General features: G+C 31.4%; 2 long non-coding RNA genes across 6 annotated transcripts; both read right to left on the bottom strand.

The window, feature by feature from the left end:
- Positions 1-8,138: 8,138 nt before the first annotated feature.
- On the bottom strand, positions 8,139-20,539 carry LOC118029798 (uncharacterized). Of its 5 annotated transcripts, none has more exons than XR_012169906.1 (7): positions 19,697-20,539; positions 16,808-19,292; positions 16,391-16,707; positions 16,144-16,242; positions 15,751-15,991; positions 11,599-15,577; positions 11,158-11,317 (listed from the first exon to the last, which is right to left on the bottom strand). It is a non-coding gene; the product is annotated as an uncharacterized lncRNA (long non-coding RNA). The 5 variants fall into 5 exon arrangements; XR_012169904.1 differs by having other exon boundaries at positions 11,159-11,317; positions 11,599-13,038; positions 13,217-15,991; XR_012169905.1 differs by lacking the exon at positions 11,158-11,317 and adding an exon at positions 8,139-8,153 and having other exon boundaries at positions 13,217-15,991.
- Positions 20,540-20,740: 201 nt separating this feature from the next.
- Positions 20,741-21,609, bottom strand: LOC118029805 (uncharacterized). The gene is made up of 2 exons (XR_004684230.2): positions 21,201-21,609; positions 20,741-21,100 (listed from the first exon to the last, which is right to left on the bottom strand). It is a non-coding gene; the product is annotated as an uncharacterized lncRNA (long non-coding RNA).
- Positions 21,610-22,502: the final 893 nt, after the last annotated feature.

The raw sequence follows: 22,502 nt of genomic DNA on the forward strand, positions 1-22,502 counted from the left end.
TTTGTTTTGAACATTTTTTTCAATTTCATCCCTTAGAATTTAATTTTTATATTAATTTTGGTCCTTATTTTTATAATTGTTATTTATTTTTTTCTTATATTTTTTAATTAATTTTTATTTATCAAATTTGATCCTTATTTTTTTTATTAGTTATTTTATTTGAAATAATTTATGAAATGGTAATTGTTATTATTTTAATTTCTTCATCTTTTAATTTTTTTATTTTTTAGATTTGATTTTTATTATTTTAATTATTATTTATTTTATTTGAGATAATTTATGAAATTACATTTTTTTTTCAATTTCAATTTCATTCAATTTTTTATTTGTAAGATTATGTCCCTTATTATTTTAATAAACTTGAAAAAAAATAAAATATTAATAAGTTATTTTCCAACTCATTTTTTATGACATAACTAAATACTGAAAAGTATTTTTCAATTTATTTTTTATTACACTATGAAATATTAAAAAATAATTTATTTTTTTTAAATTTATTTTTCACCAAACAAACAGGCAGAGTAAAAATTCCAAGTAGGGCGCGACAGGTTCTCCTATTGACAGTCAATTTGTGCTCAAATTCTTTCTTGACAGCTAGCTACATGACTGTCAATTGGGGCAATTAACTTCAACACATTTGAGGTCAGTTCCGATCAGAACATCACAACGGGAAACAATAATTGGCCCATATATTAATCGTGCGGTCTCTACTTGACCCGAATTCTGTGCCATTCATATGGAAATTCGAAGAGATTTCGACCATATATTTTTACAAGCATGCCTTTCATACTTTACAACAATTTTGTCAATAAAATTATTGTCCTTCTGAAAGCAACTAATACTGATACCGCATCAAACCACGCTTGAGTTGTGTTGATTTTCTTTCTTTCTTTTTTTCTCTAGGTAAATTAGTAGTTACTGGTTTACGGGTTGGTTACGCAATGCTCGAGCTAAAAAAATATTGAAAGAAAAAAAAAAAGTTCCAGCTGCATGAAATTATTTGTTATTATTTTCAAACTTAATTCAGTGGATTAATCTTAAAATCTCCTGATCTAACAACTTATCTAGTCTAAATTTAAAATTAAATCATGTATAAGTTATCTCGATATAACTTAGTCAACTTGACAGGTTTTAAAATGATTCGGATATCATGTAAAAAGCGTGGTTTGACTTTTTTAAAAAAATAAATCAAGAGGATTTTTTATTTTTTTAATATTAAGACAACATGTGGAATCAACTCAGGTTTCACAGCTTAACCTGTTAAATTTCGTGATTCGAGTTATGAATTTCACTAGTTTTAAGAACTTTTTTTTTAAAAAAAATAATATATTTTTTAATTAATTATATGATAAAAAAAAATACATATTTTTAAAATCAAGAACAAATCAAACACAAATTAAATATCGGGATGTTCATTTGATATTGTAATAATATTATAAAAAACAAACCAAAATAATTTATGAAGATAAATTCAAAATCAAATAAATATCAAATAATAAAATTTTAAAAAAATCTTTTTTTATTAATCACATGAATATTGAAGAAAATGAGTTAACATCCCAACGTGTCATTGTGCAAGTGATTGGAGTTTTTTTTTTTTTTTGGACTTAAATGAGTCCGATGAATAATATATAAAAATTATTTTAAAATATTAGATGCTAATAAATATTTTTATAGTTTTAAAGTTATATTTATTTAAAAATTCAAATGTTGCAATGTCATTTAACATTAATGATTTTTTTTTTTTTTTAACTTCTATTATTATTTTAATTCTTATCTTTAATAATTTAGTCTTTTCTTCCTTTCTAAAAAAATATCACATGACAAGTCGACAAGCATAATAATATCTAAAACACTTCTAACATAATTACATATATAGTTTACATTATTGTTATCACCGTATTATATATATGCATACGTTGTTAAATCATACTAAACATTTATATTGGTTACAATTTTTTTTGTCAAATCTTCGGGTCGTATTTTAAAATGATGATATATCAAGTTATTTTAATTTTATTATTTTTAAATCATAAATTTTACTAGTTAAATTGAGTTGGCTTATATAGATTTCATGTTTATCACGTAATCTCAAATTTACTCTAGCTAGTTTTTTTTTTTTTTCATCCAATAACATATTTTCATAAGTTTTTTTCCCAATGTTATTATGGTCAAATTTTTAAAAAAGTTTTGTTTGTTTATTATCGTTGTCAATTTTTTTTATCATTTCATTAAAATAGGACTTGTTCAACCCAATTAGGCCTATAACTTGAGCTGTTTTATTTTTAAAAAAACATGCAAGCAGCGCCTCGACATCACTTTTTATACACAAAAATGTGTATCCACGGTGGAGCACGGGATGAGAGCTAGTAAGAACGGAAAAATAAGTGTGCTTTTTTATTTATAAAATTTATGTATAAAGATATTTTTTCTGTAATCCTAATAGGCTAGATATTAATGTAAATTATGAAATATATATATATATATATATATATATATATATATATATATATATAAGTGCCACATATTTGTAAAATTGATGTGTAAAATATATTTCTTTTCTTAACCCTATCAGGAAATATCCTACATTTTAGAAATAGAAGTGTTTTGGAATTTCATTTTGTACCATCCAATAATTATTTTGTAGCTAATATAATAGCAACCAGTTAAAAAATACTCAATTTGTAAATTATTTTCTTTCACGCAGGGGTGGAGCTAGAATTATTTATCAAGGGGATCAAAATTAATATAACAAGATATAATAATTTGTTTTAATTTATTGTACATGAGTTGTAAAACAAAATATGCATAATTTAGTTTTATTCAAATAACTTACTAAAACATATAATGACCTTATTATAAGGTAAAAGGTTTGTAGCAATATCAAATTGAGTCAAAGCAATGAAGTTAATTTCATATTCATAATGTATCCATCACATTAATATTGTTGGTCTTGATATCTATCAAATATAAACATGCAAAGTATATAAAAAAAACATAAGCTAAAGTGAAGCATTATTTATATTTGATAAACTTTAAAATAAAGCAAAAAATAATAAAGAATGATTCTTATATATTTATTTTAATTGTGCTCGTTATTCCTTCATAGAATAGAAATCATCGATTATCATATCAATTGTGAATTTTTCAACAATTTCTTTTTCTATATAGACAATCAAATAATTTATAAGAAAATCATTCTTCATCCGATTGTGAAATCTTGTTTTAACAGTCTTCATCGCTGAAAAAGCTCGTTCAGTAGTTGTGTTGAAACATGAAGAGTCAAAATAAATCGAATCAACCTGTTAACTTGTTGATAAATTATTGATTTTTCTTTTTTAACCAATCCTTGACATAAATCAGTAATCGATGATATGTTCTTTAACTTTGAATGATTGGGTACATGATTGGATGACATATTCTAAAATCAAAACATATATTGTGAGGAAAAAAAATTGATAATTTTAGTGACGCTGCTTAAAACAAAACATAAAAAAATATAAGCATAATCAAAACAGACCAATAAAATATATCTAATTAATTAAAAAAAATTACCATAACAAGAATTCAAAAAACATTTGGTAGAACTAGCATATCTGATAAAAAAAAAATAAGCAAAAATGATAGATATATATATATATATATATATATAAAAAAAAAACCTCATCAAATTATTAACAAACATCTCAAAACAAAACAAAAATAGATTTTAAATTTAAGTTACCTTGTTTTATTTGATTAAAGATAAATTAATTGGTGGTTCTATTTCAATCTTTTTATTAAAAAAAAATTACTCCTAATTTGTGTTTTTATTGGTTGCAAGACTTATATTAAGGCTACATAAAATAAAATAATGACCTTATATTTTTTTTTTTATTTCTATGTCGGTCAAGAGTAAATAAAAAATTGAAAGTAAAGTTATATTTAATTACTGTTAATAAGACATCTTTAATTATCTAATAAAAAAATTTAAAATGTCTTGGAGACTCGGGCATGCTTTCCCCCTCCGCCCCTGCGTTCACGTACAAGCGTACCAATGGAAACGATCTTGACCAATGATATAATGAGAATACAGGTGTATCCTATGATCCTATCTCTCTCTTTTTCCCCTCTTAAAAATATTAACATCCAAGAACTTATTCTATATATATATATATATATATATAAAGCTGGGTTATGTGGTTCTGATGTCTCGGTGGGTCAAGAGGGCGTGAGAATTATTCAGAGTTTAGAGGTCTCTGTGGTTCTCATGTCCATTTTCTTGGCCGGCGATTTTGAATAAAAGCCGACGACCAAAGACCCCATAGGATTCCTTTTCAGATCCGCTGAAAATTCTTTATTTTTGCTGCCAGCCTACGCACATCACTGAAATTAACACGGTAACATTATTTGACCAAGTGACTTGCTTATAAAAAAAGATCCTCCCTGTCGGCCGTGTTTGGTATGAGATTAAAAATGTTTTTTTTTTTTTTATTAAGAATTAATTTTATTTTTTTTTAAGGATTTTTCAATCGTTTGTTTGATATGTTGAGTGAAAAATAAATTTTAAAAATAAAAAATATATATATTATTTGAATACATTTCTTAAATTAAAAAACATTTTTTTAAAAAAAATCTCTTTATTTTATAAAATACCCTGCTAGGCTTTCTTGGTGTCTTTTTTGTTTGTGATTCAACATATTTTATAAAATTCAACTGGCTGATTATAAGAGCGAAAGTTATGTGGGGACCACATATGCATATTTGCTTTAAATTACCCATGTAATATTATACTTATGTTCATTTTAACCCCTCCAAAAGAATATATTTAAAAATGATATGGCAATGTTGCTGGCTTTTTTTTATATAGTTCGTTATAAATAAGTTTATTTTTCTTAGAAAGAGACCTTCTAGTGTTTCCCTGTTATGTCATAAGATGAATATGGTTTGTTTGGTCCAACTTAAGTTATTTTTTAACTTATTTTTAATTTAATCCGAGATAAGTGATGAATATATTTGAATAGAAATGGTTTGACTTGAATAAAATTAAGTTTTGATTTACTTTCAGAAAGTGATTCTTTTAACTTTGGATTTATGAACATTAAATTATACTATCTTTCTTCTTCAATTCTTTTTCTTTGCAGGTTTGACATGTTAAATAATGAAGTTCATATCGATTCAATATATTACTGTTTTAATATTAAAAAAATACCAAATTGAATATTATTTTTAATCAAACCAAGTTTTTTACTAGTTGTTTTATGGTCGACCAAGTTAACTGGATCATGTATGGTCAATTCCCGTATAGGTTAATTTTCGGGCTAAGCAAAGAGTCGGATTATGAGATTTTAAAATTGACATGTTAGATCGAATTTAATAACAATATTAGATAGTTCCTTGCTATTTGTGACTTTTGTTTATATTAAAAAAACATCTTAATCCGGTTTCTAGCATAATATAGACCAATGAACAAGTGTTCTCTAAGACAATGGTACTTTTTTTTTTACTTTTTGACCGACTTTGTTGGCCCTTTATTTTATGATTTTTTTGAATTTTTTCCCTCTCTTTTTAATCTTTATGTTGATTTGTTTGATTTATTTATTTTTATCAAACTTAAATAATGAAAAATTTAGAACTAATTAGTCTTAACCCTACATGTTAAGTGTTTGTTGCTTGCCTTTTTATACAAATAGAAATCAAGAACCTAGTAGTAAGGGGAAAAGTATGACCAAGAAACTTGAAAAAAGATCCTTCCTTTGCATTTCTTAGGCTTTCTTGGTGCTTTTAATCTATGAAATTTGATATGAGAGAATCAAAGATAGTATTTTACTCATTTCTAATTCTAATGCTTGTTATTATCCTCATCCTAGTAGTAAAACTAGGTGCAATGTTAATGTTTCTTGAAACTATCAAACAAAATTGATTGGATGAGAATTATCTTTACAGATAATCAAGATCAAAAAATATATAAGTGAAGATTAGACAAGTAAGAAAATTATATTTAGTTTATTATAATGCAAACGTTAAAATAATAATAAAAAAAAAACATGATAATCATGCAATCATTACAAAAATACAGCATATATACTATGTAAGTATATAAACTTGCAAAAGAAAAACAAACCTAGCATGTAAACTAAACAAATATTGAAATTATACTTTAACAAAACTAGTTTAGTGCATTTATTGAATTCCTTAGAAGATATTTAATTTAAAATTTTGTCAATATTGATGATTAATCCTTTGTTCTTAAGGCTTTGTTGCTCCTCATTTGGTTCACAACAACTTTATTCAATAAGCCTCCAAAGATTCAAACAACTCATCCTTGTTTAGGTGCAATCCTAAATAAGGTCTAGCAAACTCAAAGCAATAATACTCAATATCTCTTTACAAGGACTGAATCTAAGTTCAAAGTAAAAATAAAGAATAGAAAAACAAGTCTTTGGAAAAACCAACAACAAAGAAAAAAAAAAGAAGAACTCAAGAAAAATCTTAGATTTTTTCGCACTCATCCAGGACATTTATTTATAGGACTTAGAAACAAAAACATTAATACTCATAACTAATTAATCTTTATAATTAATAATTTTTTATTAACTATGATCAATGTTTATAGTTCATGAATTACTCATAATAGCATTCCTTCTCATTACATTATTAATGTATTTGTTTATGTATTAAGATATCTTAGGGACTAGAAGAAATTAGTGATCAAATATGAACTTAATAACAAATATTTTCTTTAACTAAATTCAAGCCCAAACTCATAAGCCCATAAGCACATTATCCAATCAACAAAGCTATTTTAGTTAAGATTTTTGTTATCCAAAGGTTCTTTTAGAACAATTTCTTATTCACCTTTAATTAAATTTTAAAACATATTAATATCTCAATGTTAAAGTACTCATGTTGTATTACAAAATACAACATGGTTTTAACCTTAAATGTGAGTGGATCTCACATATGATTTGACCTTTAAAAGGTCCATTATATGTTTTATAAATCAATTCCAACAATACCCCTATATGAATAAAAATTATTTGATCAATGCGAGGACTTAAATAATTTATAAATAGATAATGAAGACTCAAATAATTTATAAATAGATACTGATTTGATAGATCACTATATCATGAGAGGTAACTTTTAGCTTTGAACATTTCTTAATGAAATATTATCAAAATTACATGATAAATAGTGAACATGATGTTTTGAACTATTTAATTTTTTATACAAACCAAGACAATAATACTCACGTAATTATCCACCTAGAGATTCTTTAGGTACTCATTGTTATGTTCATTTTAATCCTAAACAACTTTTGGTTTCATAGGTGCTTTAGAGAATTTAACCCTTTTTAAAATCCTTAAAGAAATAGCCATACTTTTACTGTATCTTTCATTAAAACTATTATGTTGTAGTCTAATTGGTATGTCAAAATATGAAAATCATTAAGAGCACAACTCACTTGTTATAACTAATACAACTTTCATACACTTCTCTTCTTTATAGACCAATTATGTATCCTTTCTTGGAAGGGATAAACCCTCTAATACAACCATTTATCCACCTATGTTTTTTTGTCACAATTTAGCACATGGAGCCTTTTTGTCATATAGGACTTGTTTAGGCTCAATGAGCAATTAAAATGACAAGTATTTTACCTTGAATATAATACCACCATTCATTAGATCTATAAATCCAAGAGTCACAGTATTTCCTCCTTTTGACCCATATTACCAAGCAATTTGACAATACTTAATCATCTAACACCAATCAATATTTCCTGGTGGACAATAACTATATATCGTTTATATGTTTGTTTATAGTCTGTTAATGAAAATTGGACACAAAGAGGAAAGAAATGTTGAACGCAAAAAAATAAATCGAATGATAAGGTGTTGTACTCCTTGTATGATAAAAGGAAAGCACATTAAAAAACTAGGTAAAAGGAACTGGGTTATTTTAGGCTATACTACTTCAAGTTACTAACAAAGGGTAAAATAGCAATTAAGCCTCTTTTTAGCAAACTCTACTCTGAATCCACCAAGTTCAAAATTTTAATACATCTAAAGAATAAAACATAAGCATTGACTTTGCACAATACCCATGTCAGGCAACTCGAACCTTGTGTCCGAAGCCCATTGCTAGTTCATTTAGTGTGTATTTTGGACCTATGACAAATAAAAAAAAAATATAGATTAGTACATAAAAAAATTAATTAATTTTACTTTAAATAATAATTGGATCTTCCTTTAGCAAAGTTGCTTCTAGTCCACCAAGCTAGTTTTCCTAATACATTTCAAGGACAAAAGTATGTCCTGTCAAATTGGCTGAATCTCCCCTTTACATGAGAGTCCCGTTCCTTAAATAGAAAGGAATCATGATTTACATTACATTCTTATAATTTAGGCCTAAAGTATAGGAAGATACTTATCCTATAATTACACTCCTATTTCAGCTGTATTTCTATCAATAACAACTACTGCCTATGCTAACATCCCCCCTCAAATTGATGCTGGATGATTAATAAGCATCAATTTGCCAACCAAAAACTGATGTCGTTGTCGAGTCATGGATTTGGCGAACACGTCAGCAATCTGGAGATCGGTGGAGATATGTGGAAGAGAAATAACATGAGCATCGACGGTTTCGCGGATAGAGTGACAATCCACTTCAATATGCTTGGTGTGCTTATGCAAGACGAGATTCGTAGCAATATGAATAGCACTCGTGTTGTCTACATGGAGGAGAGTAAGAGTAGTCTGGTGAAATCCCATCTCGGCAAGCAGGCCACGAAGCCAAACAATCTCTGAGCAGGCAGTGGACATGACACGATATTCAAATTCGGTTGAGGATTTGGAGACTCGATCTTGTTTCTTACATTTCCAAGAAATCAAGGAATCACCAAGAAACATACACCAACCTGTAACAGAGCATCTGGTATCAGGACAACCAGCCCAATCTGCATCACTGTATGCAACAAGACTAATAAGAGATCCAGCTGGGTAGAATAGACCACGGTTAGAAGAACCAAGTAGATATCGAATGATGCGACGGACTGCTGCTAAGTGTAGATGACGAGGAGATTGCATAAATTAACTGACTTGCTGAACTGCAAAGGAGATATCAGGTCGAGTAATAGTAAGATAATTCAAGCTGCCAACAAGTTATCGATACAAAGATGGATTAGGAAGAAGATCCTCATCATCACTTTGAAACTTAACATTCACCTCCAAAGGAGTATCCATTGGAGAAGAAGCTTGAAGACCGGCCAAAGCAATCAAATCATGAGTGTATTTCTGTTGGTGCACATAAATACCAGAAGGGGAAGAATGAACCTCCAAACCCAAGAAGTAAGTGAGAGAACCAAGGTCCTTCATATGAAAGGAATCCCGAAGATGTTACTGAAGTCTGCTCATCAATGTCGAATCAGTGCCTGTAATGACAATGTCATCAACATAAACAAGTAGGAAAACATACCCAGTAGATGTTATGCAAAGAAATAATGAAGAATCATATTTGCTTTGCACAAAAGAGAAGCGAAGCAAGGTAGTGCGAAACTTGTCAAACCATGCTCGGGGAGCTTGTTTCAAACCATACAAGGACCGCTTCAATTTACAAACAACCGATTTAGAAGATGAAACCAAACCCGGTGAAGGTGCCATATAAATATCCTTTTTGAGATCACCATGAAGAAACGCATTTTTGACGTTCATTTGATGAAGTGGCCAACCCTGTGAAGCAGCAATGGCAATAATAGTGCGCACAGTAGTCATTTTGGCTACGGGGGCAAAAGTCTCTTCATAATCCACCCCATATTCTTGTAAATTCCCCAGAGCAACCAATCGAGCTTTATAGTGGTCTAGAGTGCCATCAGAGCAAAGCTTTATGGAATATACCCATTTACCACGCAATGGGTTTAACCGATAGAGGACATGAAACAAGATCCCATGTATGATTATCCTAAAGCGCACAAAGTTCTTCCTGCATGGCGGTTTGCCAACACTCATGCTGGACAGCCTGTGAGTAACATGATGGAACAATAATATTGGATAGAGTAGCAGAGAAACCAAACCCATCAGGAGGATAAGAAACCCTCGTAGAACAACGAAGAGCAGGCTGTAGAGGGGAAGGTACTGAAGCAGTCTCAGTAGCAGTATCAGATGGTGGGTTAATCTCCGGAAGAGCCAAAATTGGGCACCGTCTTTCATACACAATTCCAGGGTTAAACCGCTCAAATGACGACGCGTCCTCAAATTAAGGAAGAATAGGAGCATGCAATGAAGATGCAGTAGGAGTAGCAGTAGGGAAAAAAATATTGATTTTCATAGAAGACCACATTTCAAGAAACACGAAATTTGCTACAACTTAGATCATAACAAACAAAACCTTTGTGAGAAATACTATAACCTAGAAAAGCACATTTAGCAGACTGAGCAGAAAGTTTGTGGCATTCATTAGAAGGCAAATGAACAAAACAAACACAACCAAAAGTATGCAAATCAGAGTAGCTAGGAGCCTCATGATATAGACGATAATAAGGGGAGTCGAAATTTAACACTTGGGAGGGCAAACGGTTAATTAAATGAATAGCAGTAAACAATGCTTCAACCTAGAATTTAAAGGGAACAGACGAGTCAAGTAATAAGGTTCTAGTGACATCCAACAAATGTCGATTCTTACGCTCAGCAACCCCATTTTGTTGAGGTGTATATGGACAAGAACGATGTGAAATAATACCCTTTTGTAGTAATAAATCATGAAAGTCACGTAACATATATTCCCCACCCGAATCAGATCTTAATACCTTAATACCAGTAGAAAATTAGGTTTCAACATAGGCAAGAAATGTCTTAAAGATGGAAAGAACCTCAGATTTGGAACGTAAGAAGTATACCCAAGTAAACCTACTATAATCATCAATAAAAGTTACAAAGTACTTGGAATGAGCATGAGAAAGTATCGGTGAAGGTCCCTAAACATCACTATGAATAACATCAAAACATTTTGTGGCACGACTACCATGAGAAGGAAAAGGAAGAGTTTTACTCTTACCTAACTTACATGTTGAACAATCAATTAAAGCATCGAAAGAAGAAAATTTATCTTTATTTCCCAACAAACCAGAAAATTTATCTTTATTTCCCAACAAACCAGAATTCAACAATCGAGATAAAACAACACAATTTTAATGGCCTAAACGTGTATGCCAGACTTCACTTTTATTTAGAACATTCGAGCATGCAAAAGAAAGACAACTAGGAATGGAAAAATACAGCAGAAATAAGCGTCCAACTTTAAGCCCCCTCGCGATTACTTTCCCCGACACTTGGTCCTGCACAAGACAACCATTACAAGAAAAATGCACATCACAGTTATCATCCACCAGTTGACCAACTGAAATAAGGCTAGTAGACAGTTCCGGTGATACAAAAATATTTGTGAAGGTGGGATCAATATCTCCAATTTTAGTGATGGGTATATGACCACCATTAGCAACCTGAATCTGTGATGAACTATGATACTCTCGCACATTCTTAAGCATACTAGATGCGTTGGTCATATGATTTGAAGCAGCGGAATCAGCAAGCCAAAGTTGTGAATTGGAAGTATTACCTTGTAGCCCTAGGGCCGAGAGGGCTGTAATGATCATTTGTTGCACCATTTCTGGAGTAAGAGAACTAGTAGCGACTGTCACAGATGAGCTTTCAGATACCACCGCTGGAAAGGCCTGTATTTTCCGGTTTTGAGGATGAGCGGGACACTCCTTGATAATATGCCCTTGCTATTTGCAATAATTGCAGAACTTCTTTCTACAATTGTTAGCAATGTGGCCATATTCCTTGCAGCTATAACACTGAACATTGCCCATATTCCAGCCTCTACCTCTTCCTTGGGTTGTCCTGCTTTAGAGTACTTTGTGTAAGGATTCGTTGTTCTTCCCGCAGTAATTCCCCAAAACAAACATTCAAGGAAGGCAAAGGAGCTCGGTTCATCAAATTCGAGCGAGTAATCTCAAATTCAGATCTCAATTTCATGAGAAATTGATCACGCTTGCTCTGCTCATGCACCTTCTGAATAACCGAGAGGGATTCTGCTGGAATCTGGGCATAAATGATATCAGTATATTCTGCCCATAGGTTCTGAAAACCAGAATAATACTCCTGAATAGAAAGATTGCTTTGAGAATAATTAGAGATGTCGTTTTCTAATTGAAAATGTCTAGCATTGTTATCTTGATAGTAAACCTTCTTCAGATACTCCCACATGGTTCTTGCTGTTTTCTATGGCCTCAGATTAAGAATAATGAGGGGATCAACTGACCCTAGTATCCAGGACATTACCCGAGCGTCCTTGACCTTCCATAAAGACAGTTTTGTAGCATCAGTAGGGGCTAGATCACTCTCATCCACATGACCCCACAATTCTTTTCCTGTGACAAATACTTGAAACTAAAATTCCCAAGCAAAATAATTCTTCCCAGTAAATCGGACACCAAACATATCAGAATTGTTTGACATCTTTGTAGTGATACACAAAAAATCACAGAACAAGGAAAATACAAACCTCAGCTGACAACCGAGAACCAAACCAAAAGAACCAAAAAACTGAGAGTCCTCTGTATCTAGGACTGATTACAAAAAGCCAGGAGACCAAGAGTCCTATATATCTAGGACTGATCCAGAATAATCCAGAAACCGAGAACAACAAGAAAAAACCTGATTTTGGAATACAAATTCAAAGGTATAGCTCTGATACCATGTCAAATTGGCTGAATCCCCCCTTTACATGAGAGTCTCGTTCCTTAAATAGGAAGGAATCCTGATTTACATTACATTCTTATAATTTAGGCTTAAAGTATAGGAAGATACTTATCCTATAATTACACTCCTATTTCAGCTGTATTTCTATCAATAACAACTACTACCTATGCTAACATGTCCATCCTTGTGCAATTTGAACTTGCAATGCCCCTGATGCATGGAACGAATCCGGCGCAAAACTAACAGAGTGTGTATCTCCCTCCAAATGCTGAACTTGAAAGGTGGAATCGATCTACTTTGAAGAAAATATCAAAGTAAAATAAAATAGGTATACACTTTAATAGCCTTTTCTTACATTAACTGTGTTAAACAATCAGTCTACGCTATTAATAAAGCACAAAAGCTACCAAACATATCAAGCTAATGTAAATAAAGAAATAATAAAATCTAAGTGGATTTGAACCACCAACCTCTCAAAACCCCATCATGGGATAACGAGCGCTCTTCCATTTTGAGCTTATAGATCTTCTGGACATTAAAAAAGAATGGACTCAAATATGGGACAATAAGAATCATTCTCTATTTTTAAAATAAAATAAAAATATATTGTACCTAAAAGTCCACCATCACCCCCCGATTGAAAAAAACATAAAATATATATGTGTGTGTGTGTATTACTAATATTAAGATTCATCACCCATTGATTGAAAATACATATATTTTTACTAATAGTAAGATAGTCGATATAATTCAATCAACTTATCAAATCTAAACATTACTATAATAAATAAAAACATAGATTAGTTTATTAAAAAAAAAAACTTCCAAAATAATATTGAATCAACTCCACCTTCAATGCTTAACCTAAACCCAAGCTCTAGGTCATAGAGTATACTAGGTTTAATAATTCTATTTTCTTAAACTATATTTTACTTGATTACATAATAATAAAACAAATACTTGCAAATTCATACTTCAATCAAATACTAAATATCAATATGTTTAGTTAGAGTACTATAACTTGATAGAAACAATTAAAAACAAATTATAAAAATAAATTCAAAATCATCCAAGAATAAAATTGAAAAAAAAATAAAAGAAAAGAAAAATAAGATATGCTTGCAATGTTCATATGTACATTTTTTCCCCTGAACAACCTACCCATACTTATGGTTTTAGAACTAGCACATCGCATTTGGAAAAATAACAATTAAAAATTTATTAAAAAAAAAAACACATTTCTCTTTGTTACAGCAAATGTCATGGCATGACAAGAAAAAAAAAATACACCAACATAACTACCACTCAAAAGTGACAGCAACATAATTACCGCAACAATTTAGATTTTACTGGCTTCGACAATATCGTTGCAGCCTTTAAATTTTAGATAAAAACAGAGAAAGTAAACTAGTTGGTAGCCAAGGCAACCTTCGATAAAGAAAGCTTTTATAAAGCATGTTGTGTTTATGTAAACTATTATATACATTTAACAGATGGGAGAATATATGTGTGTGTGTGTGTGTGTGTGTGTTTATGTAAACTATTATATACATTTAACAGATGGGTAGCACATTTAAAATAATACATGCGAAAAAAATTGAAAAAAATATCACAATTCCCATGTATTTCAAAAAAAACAACAATTAGAAATTACAATATTTAGAAAAATAATAAAAATAGATTGCTACAAATTCCGAAAAAACAGGTTCGAAAAGAGAACGATATGAAACATACCTCAGGATCAAGTAAATAACTTGAAGACAAAAATCCCGAATGATCCACACACATTGTCTAGAGCCAAATAAACACCCACCATCTTTAAACAAGTTTGACTTTCACCGATCATCGTCTTTAACTTAATTTGATGTTCAAAGAGCTCTTTTCAATAAATAACCTTTCTCATGTTCAAAGCAGCCATCATTAAAGCTTCGATGCACCCACAATCTCTCCCCTTTTTGAAATTTCTTGTAGCCTATTTCACAAATTACTTGAAATATCGTAGTTTACACCGACAAATTTTAAAAAACCGTAGGTGTGAGCTTCCCCTAGCCATGCTATTTTTCAAAATCTTTTTCTGCCTATTCTATTTCTTCAAGACTTTGTAATACCATTTCTTCAAGAAATCATGGTGGACGAGGGTCTCACGTGGTCATTGTTCTGTTCCGTTATTTGCACCATTTCAAGAACATCAATGAGCTTTGAATATGGTTAGAAATGGTTTGAGTCATGAAACCAAACAATATTTGATAGACCAAATCGAGGGCTATATTTAAACAGTAAGAACTTCAAATTGTTCAGTGATAAATTTCCTCAAATATCGAAATACCATAAACACATGAGAAAACAAGAAACCTTCTGCTACCATGAATTAACAATATGAAGTTCATCTCCCCCGGCAAACAGTAAAGAATTAAACATATCGTAACGAATTACGCAGAATGATGAAACAATTCAAAACTAATGTAACTGCGTGATAAAATCATATTGGGTTATTTATTTTTCTTTCAGGTGGAAGAGGAGCGAACCATTGAATAATAACTTGATCACCTCAATCGTTGGCTAAGCATGGACAGCTCAATTGAGAATGCCGTGAAGACCTGCTGAGCTGGCACAGCTGAGAGAGTTGAAGGCCATGGTTGTGTGGAAGTCAGGCGGCTCCAAACCACCATCTGAAGGCTAAATCACTTCAAAACCCAAAGAACCAAACAACAGAGCCAATTGCACAGCACAAAACACCAGCATCATCCATGAGCACAGGTTTTACAAGGATATCATAAGCACAATATTGTAGAATACATAATTGCAACTACAATTATGGCAGTAAAAAGGACCTGATTAAGAAAGGAACTCGGATTTCAGAGTTTCATAAGAGCTAGAAATTGAGAAACTAGATCTAGTAATAAAACTCATGACCAGGTTAGCTCTGTAATGGCAAATCTGACTGCTTCAGTGTATATAAATACAATATGATTTGAATTTCAAGGCATTTGAAAATGAAATGAACCTGCACTGTCGGTAAAGAATGATGACTAGTTATAGCGGGACGTTAGAATGAACAGATGCTTGGTGCAAGCAAAAACTCCTGATCGGAGACTAGAGTAATCCCGATAAAAGATCAAAATCAATTTCCAGGATGTGTGTTGTGTGTGGGGCGTTTTTTTTCAAGAACTCCACCATAGGGAACTGCTAATTTCCAAAGCTGAAACTAGTTTTAGATGCGCAATCTCTTAGTGATCCCGTATTATCTACATCTGGATCAAATATAAGCAACGAATAACAACGAATCATGATCTCTTGCAAATGACTGATTCTAAGTTATGTAAGTATGACTGACTGATTGATTGATTGATTCTAAAAATCAAGGAAATTCGTATTGGAGATATAAGTGAGAGAATACCTTTCGAGTCAGCCTCACAAATTGCAATATTGTACAATTGATGAACTGGCAGCTAAGCTGGAGTTGGAGTTCCTCGTGAAAGAGCCGCGTGATCTCAGGCTAGGATCGTAAGGCAAAGAGAAGTAAGAGAAAGCAGAACACAGACAGCTGAGGAGAGAACCCGGGCAATTCCCCGTGCGATCTCCCCTCAAAAACACGAAAATAATAGTTTTATTAAGATGATGGGCGACCTGCCATGCAAGCGCACCTGTCATGGCAAAGGTCGGATGACAGATAATAAACAAGACCTCTCAGTCTCCTGGCCTTTTAGTCCCGGTATATATATCTTATACATCATCCTCGTAAATAAACCACACAGCTCCACCCCCTATCTCCTTCCATCGCTCCTTAATCAATCAACAAAATCACAGCCCACGGTCCACGGTCACATCATCAAGCAACAGAGATTCTGTAATTGTTCTATCGCCCCCGCCTTCAAGTGAAATCTCGAATCATCTGCTGCTCATACACCAACTGGATATATCCTTTGAGAATTAGAGCTTTCGAAACAGAGCTCCGCCGTATCTACAAAACAAAATCAAATAAATAGCTTAATCAATAATCCGGAAACATAATTTAAATCATCTTTAGCCAAGGAACACGCAATAAAAATACTGATACATACCTCAGGAGCGATCTCCGATCAAATAAGATAACAGACCGTGAAATCACGGTGTTGAACTTCGATTATCAAGTCTGATATCAGGATAAAGATCGCAGAGCGATCTAGGCGGACCTGGAGTCCAAAAGATCGAGGGGGAATCCATGAAGGGTAGATCTGGGAATACTAGAGCTGAACTGGTAAGGCAGAAACAGCAATATGGCGGGTGTGCGACTTTATAGAGGCTCTGGGAGAATAGACGGACAGGATTGGTAGCTTAGTTGAATGATTAAGGGCTGAGATTTAGTTTACGTGGTTGAGTTTTTACCTTGTTTGAAAATTAGGTGTCGATGAAGGGATGGACGGCACATTTGAGCTGGCGAGATACCGGGTTTGTTTATTTTCGGAAAATTGTTTAGCCTATATTTTAAAAAAAAAAATCATTCTATAAGTTTCATTTTACTTGAGTTCTGTTTGTTTTTTTCCTCAAAAATTATAATTTATTATAATTTACATCCTACCGATTCATAATATTTTACATCTTTATATATACACATAAAATAAATTATTTATATAATTGTCATTATATTTTATAAGATAATCTTGGCAACAATGTTAGATTTAAACCCAAAAACAGTGGCCGTCCATTCTCCTCACACGTTGTTGCTGGAACCTAAAGACAACTTGAAAAATGATGGGTTTTCGGTCATGTTGATGTTTGAGGTGTTCATGCCTGTTTTAGGGATGATTTTGGCTGGGTCCGTTGATACTTGATAGTATAATTAATATTACCAATAAAATTATAAACGATGAGTTGAATATTTAATATTTTTTCTATTCGGTGGTAAATTATTAGTATTTAACACTAAGGTTATTTTAGCACCCTCCAAATTTCATTTCGTTATGATTTGAATTTTTAATGGTAAAGTTTTATAAAAAAATTGTAAATTTTTTTTGGAATTCTTCAAGGCGATTTAGCCTGTTAATAATTATATCAATATAAAATAGTAATAAAATCCTATAATTTTTTTTCAACCCTCTAGAATTTTTTAGGAGACTTAATTCAATTTAAATCAAATAAAATTAATATTCTATAATTGAAAAGGATTGTTAAAGTGAATGGTTTTGATCTTTTATGAAAAAATAACTGCAATTCTTTCTCTTGATGAAAGAATTTGTCCTTTTTTCAATTTTCTATTAAAAAACTCAAAAAGAAAAAAGAAACATTATTCATTTGTTTACCAAGACACCCTACAATCGCAATGCCTTGTTCTACAGAACGATTTTCGCCCGAAAGGAGGGCCTTTCAGCTAACAGCCCTGCTAGCCCTTGATTTGATCTGAACAAAGCATCGGAACTGCAAAATAATGAACATCATGAAAAATCTTGACATTATATTGCTTTTAACTTTTTAAGAAAAAACATGGAAAATGATGTCGTTTTAAAATTTTAACCCTGACCCCAACAGTATTCCATAAAAATTATTTTTTTTGTTTTTTTAATTAAAGCTATGTTTTTATAATTAAAAATAAATTTTTTTAAAAAAATAAAGTAAATTAAATAATTCTATGACTACGTTATTAAGCGTCTTTAAGTAAATTCTAGACAAGAAGATAAAACAAACAAAAAAACAGCAGAAAAGAACGAACCACATGAACTAATAAGACCTGGGTGGATTTGAACCACCAACCTCTCAAAACACCATCATAATGGGGACTTTGAGCGCTCTTACCATTTTGAGCTTACAGATCTTTTCAACATTGAAGAATGGCCTTCCAAAATACAGCAACTTCCGTTCCTTCTATTTTCCTTTCATCAATTGTTAATTTTTCCAAAAAATTATTTATTAAAATAAAATATTAATTTCATAATTTTTTATATACATAAAAATATTTTTTATATATATACATCAATTTAATAATGATTTAATAAGGTCAGGTATAGAAAAACATGAAAAAATATTTTTTTATTTTTTAAAATTTATTTTTAACACTTGAAAACAATAAAAATTAATTTAAATTAAAAAAATCTTAAAGATCCCCAAAAGTGTTCTTTGACGTAAAAACCCAATGGAATGTAGAAACAAGTTTTTTCCAAACAAGATTGCAGCAGTAAAGAGATCTTTGATTTCCAGATGAAACATGACCACAATTATTAATGGCATTTTTTTATGGCGCTTGAATAAAAGCAACATTAGGTAAAAGATGACAATCACCCACCCCCTTGCTTTTGACAAAATGCTTTAAGAAATGATCTATATGCCATTGAAACCCTAACCGTTAACCATGATTTAATGGTTGAAGTTACAAGCACATTCAACACCTAGAACACAACTCGTCATCAACCCACCTCGGAATGACCATAAAATGATTGTGGAACCAACATCTTGTGCATTTATAAGATAAAAGTGAATTTACACAAATGATTTCTCGAACACCTGCAAGAAAATCGTGGTTTAAGAAACGCAATTCTTGACTGGCTTTCAAGGCTATCAGGATCGATTGTAAACCTGACAAACATGGAAGGAAAGAAAGAAGATAACGCTCATGTAAAAGCTTTGGACATGATACATAATTCCAGAAAATGCTTAAAAAAGAACGACCGCTTTCTTCTTCAAATCGATCAAAGGAAAGATAATTCCACATATTTTCAACAAAACAGCTACGTCTAGAGAGCAAAAAAATAAAAGTAAGGCAAGAAAACACCGTCAAATAAAAAATCTCGAACTGATGTCAAAGCTTGAGAAAACAAGGCATTTCCAGCTTCCAAAAACTAGCATTATGACGACTAGAACGAGCTCTGTATCTAATATATATTAATGTCCAGCTGCAAATTGCATTAAAACAAACCTCAAACTAAAATAATCAAACAGTAGCAACTCAAATCTTGAACCATTGAGAAAAACTTGATCACCTCAATAGCTGATTTAGCGTGATGCAGCTTCATAAAGAATGTTGTGAAGGCTCCTGCGCTCTCCCTCTTTTTCCCTAGAAGCCATGGTCATTGAAGTCGTGCAGCCCAACAATCATCCAATGGGGTCTACAGATCCCATCTTCAACACCACAATCTTCAGGCTACATCACTCAGATCCAATGAACCAAACAGGAGCCAGTTGCAAATAACAATACAGAGTAGAAAAACTTGAAAACAGCTCCGAGGTAAGGATATCACAGGGCACAATATTCTCTAATTTACATACTTGAAAGCCAGATCTTAATTGTAAATAGCGAAAGCTAAATAGCGAAAGCAAAGCTGTTCATACAATAGTTTTGCACGGGATAACAAGAAAAGGAAACCGAAGAACTAGATCCAGATAACAAACCTCATTCATGCCCAAGGTTGGTTTGTAAGAATCACAGATATGCTTAGGTTGCGTTTGCAGTCGCGTTGTTAATGAAATAAACTTGATTGTTACCACGCAATAACGGGTTGTTGTAATGAGCAAGTGCTTTCGTGTATTACAGACTAAAAACTGAACCCTTATAAATCAAACCTATGATTCAGTACCTCTTAGTTTTGGTGGCTATATAGTAACTGCCAATCTTGCGTTGAAACCAGTTTTGGTTGCATTATCTTGATAGCCCATTGTATCAAAGATTTATATTTGACGGGACCAAATATCCGATAAGAAATGAAAAATAGGTTGCAATGATAATAATAAAAAAAACAATATGATTCTTTTTTTTTATGTTTGTTCCAAGTCTTGGAAATATGACTGGCTGTTTCTAAAAATAAGAAATTCGTATTGGAGTTATAAAAGAGAGAATACCTTGGAGTCAGCTTCACAAATTGCAACATCGTGCAGTAGATGTGAATTGATTGCTAAGCTGGAGTGCCTCGTGAAAGGGCAGCGCGATCTCAGGCAAGGACCGTAAGTCAAAGAGAAGTAAGAGAAAGCAGGACACGAACAGCAGAGGGGAGAACCCGGGCAATTCCCCATGCGATCTCCCCTCCAAAACACGAAAATAATAGTTTTATTAAGATGATGGGTGACCTGCCATGCAAGCGCACCTGTCATGGCAAAGGTCGGATGACAGATAATAAACAAGACCTCTCAGCCTCCTGGCCTTTTGGTCCCGATATATGTATCTTATACATCATCCTCGTAAATAAAACACACAGCCCCGCCCCTTATCTCATTCCATCACTCCTCAATCAATCAACAAATCACTGCTCAGGTTACATGATCAAGCAACGGAGATTCTGTAACTGCTTATCGCTCCACCTTCAAATGAAATCTCGAGTCATCTTCTGCTCACACACCGACGGGATATATCCCCTGAAAATTAGAGCTATAGAAACAGATCTACGATGTATCTACAAAACAAGATCAAATTAATAGCTTAATCAATAATTCGGAAGCACAGTTTAAATCAGTTTTAGCAAAGGAAAACATAAGAAAAATACTGATACGTACATCGATCTCCGATCAAACCAGATAGCAGACCGTTAAATCATAGAGTTGAAGCATCGGATGAGCTTCGAATATCAAATCTGGTATCAACATATAGATCGCAAAGCAATCCAGGCGAAGCTAGAATCGAAGAGATCGAATGAGGTACCATGGAGAGTGGATCTACGAATAAGGCTTAGCTGATAAGGCAGAAAAAGAATGAAGGGCGGGTGTGTGACTATATAGAGGATCTGGGAGAATAGACGGACAGGATTGGTAGTTTAGTTGAATCATTGAGGGCTGAGATTTAGTTTACGTGGTTGAGTGGTTGCCTTGTTTGAAAAGTAGGTGGCGATGAAGGTATAGACGAGCTGGCAAGATATTGACTTGTTCATTTTCGTAATAATCACGCTGGTTAAGATAGAGATGTTCAAGTAAGTAATTTTGGATTGGTATGAATGTTTTTTAAAATATTTTTTATTTAAAAAATATATATAAATATATATATGATATTATTTTATTTTAAAAAATTATTTTTAATATTAAAATAATTTTAAAATATTAAAAATCTAATAATTTAAAATAAAACAAAACTTAAATTTTTTTAAAATATTTTAAAAATAAAAAAACAAACAGTCAAAACTATGCGCGGTCAAAAAATTATTTATTTAAAAAAAATTATTTTTAAAATTATTTTTTAATATTTTTCTTAATATTCTATGTTAAAAATAAATTTTAAAAAATAATAAATATATTTTAATATATTTATAACCAAAATAATAATTTAAAAAATAATATATTACAATTACATCATTAAATTTTTTTTCTATTTAGTTATCAAACTTTCATAACACGGATCTTAGGTTTGACGAGTTAACCCAGTTAATTTAGATTTTTTTCTTTTCTTCATTGGTTTTTTTATTCTTATAAGTTTTTTCTTTTGTTATTTTTTCTTTTGAATTAATATTTTTTTGTATTTAATTTAGTTCATTAATATGACTTTTTTTCCGATTTAGTTATCTTAGGTTTGGCTAATTAAAGAATTTTTTTTTATCGTTTTTATGCCTTTAACTGTGGATTGCAATGTGCAATCTACAGTAAAAAGACTTATTGCTTTTGTTTGTTTAGTTTTTTTTTTTTATTAATTTTTTTTCATTTAATTTAGTTTGTTAATGTTCAATTTTTTTCTATTCAGTTATCAAACTTTTATGACATGGATTCCGGGTTTGACGGGTTAGCTCAATTAATTCTGGATAACCCGTCAATTTTTTTATTCTATTTAATTATCAAACTTTCACAACACAAATCCAAGATTTGACGAGTTAA

This window comes from Populus alba, chromosome 5 (genome assembly GCF_005239225.2).
Source record: "Populus alba chromosome 5, ASM523922v2, whole genome shotgun sequence".
Taxonomy (NCBI): Eukaryota; Viridiplantae; Streptophyta; class Magnoliopsida; order Malpighiales; family Salicaceae; genus Populus; species Populus alba.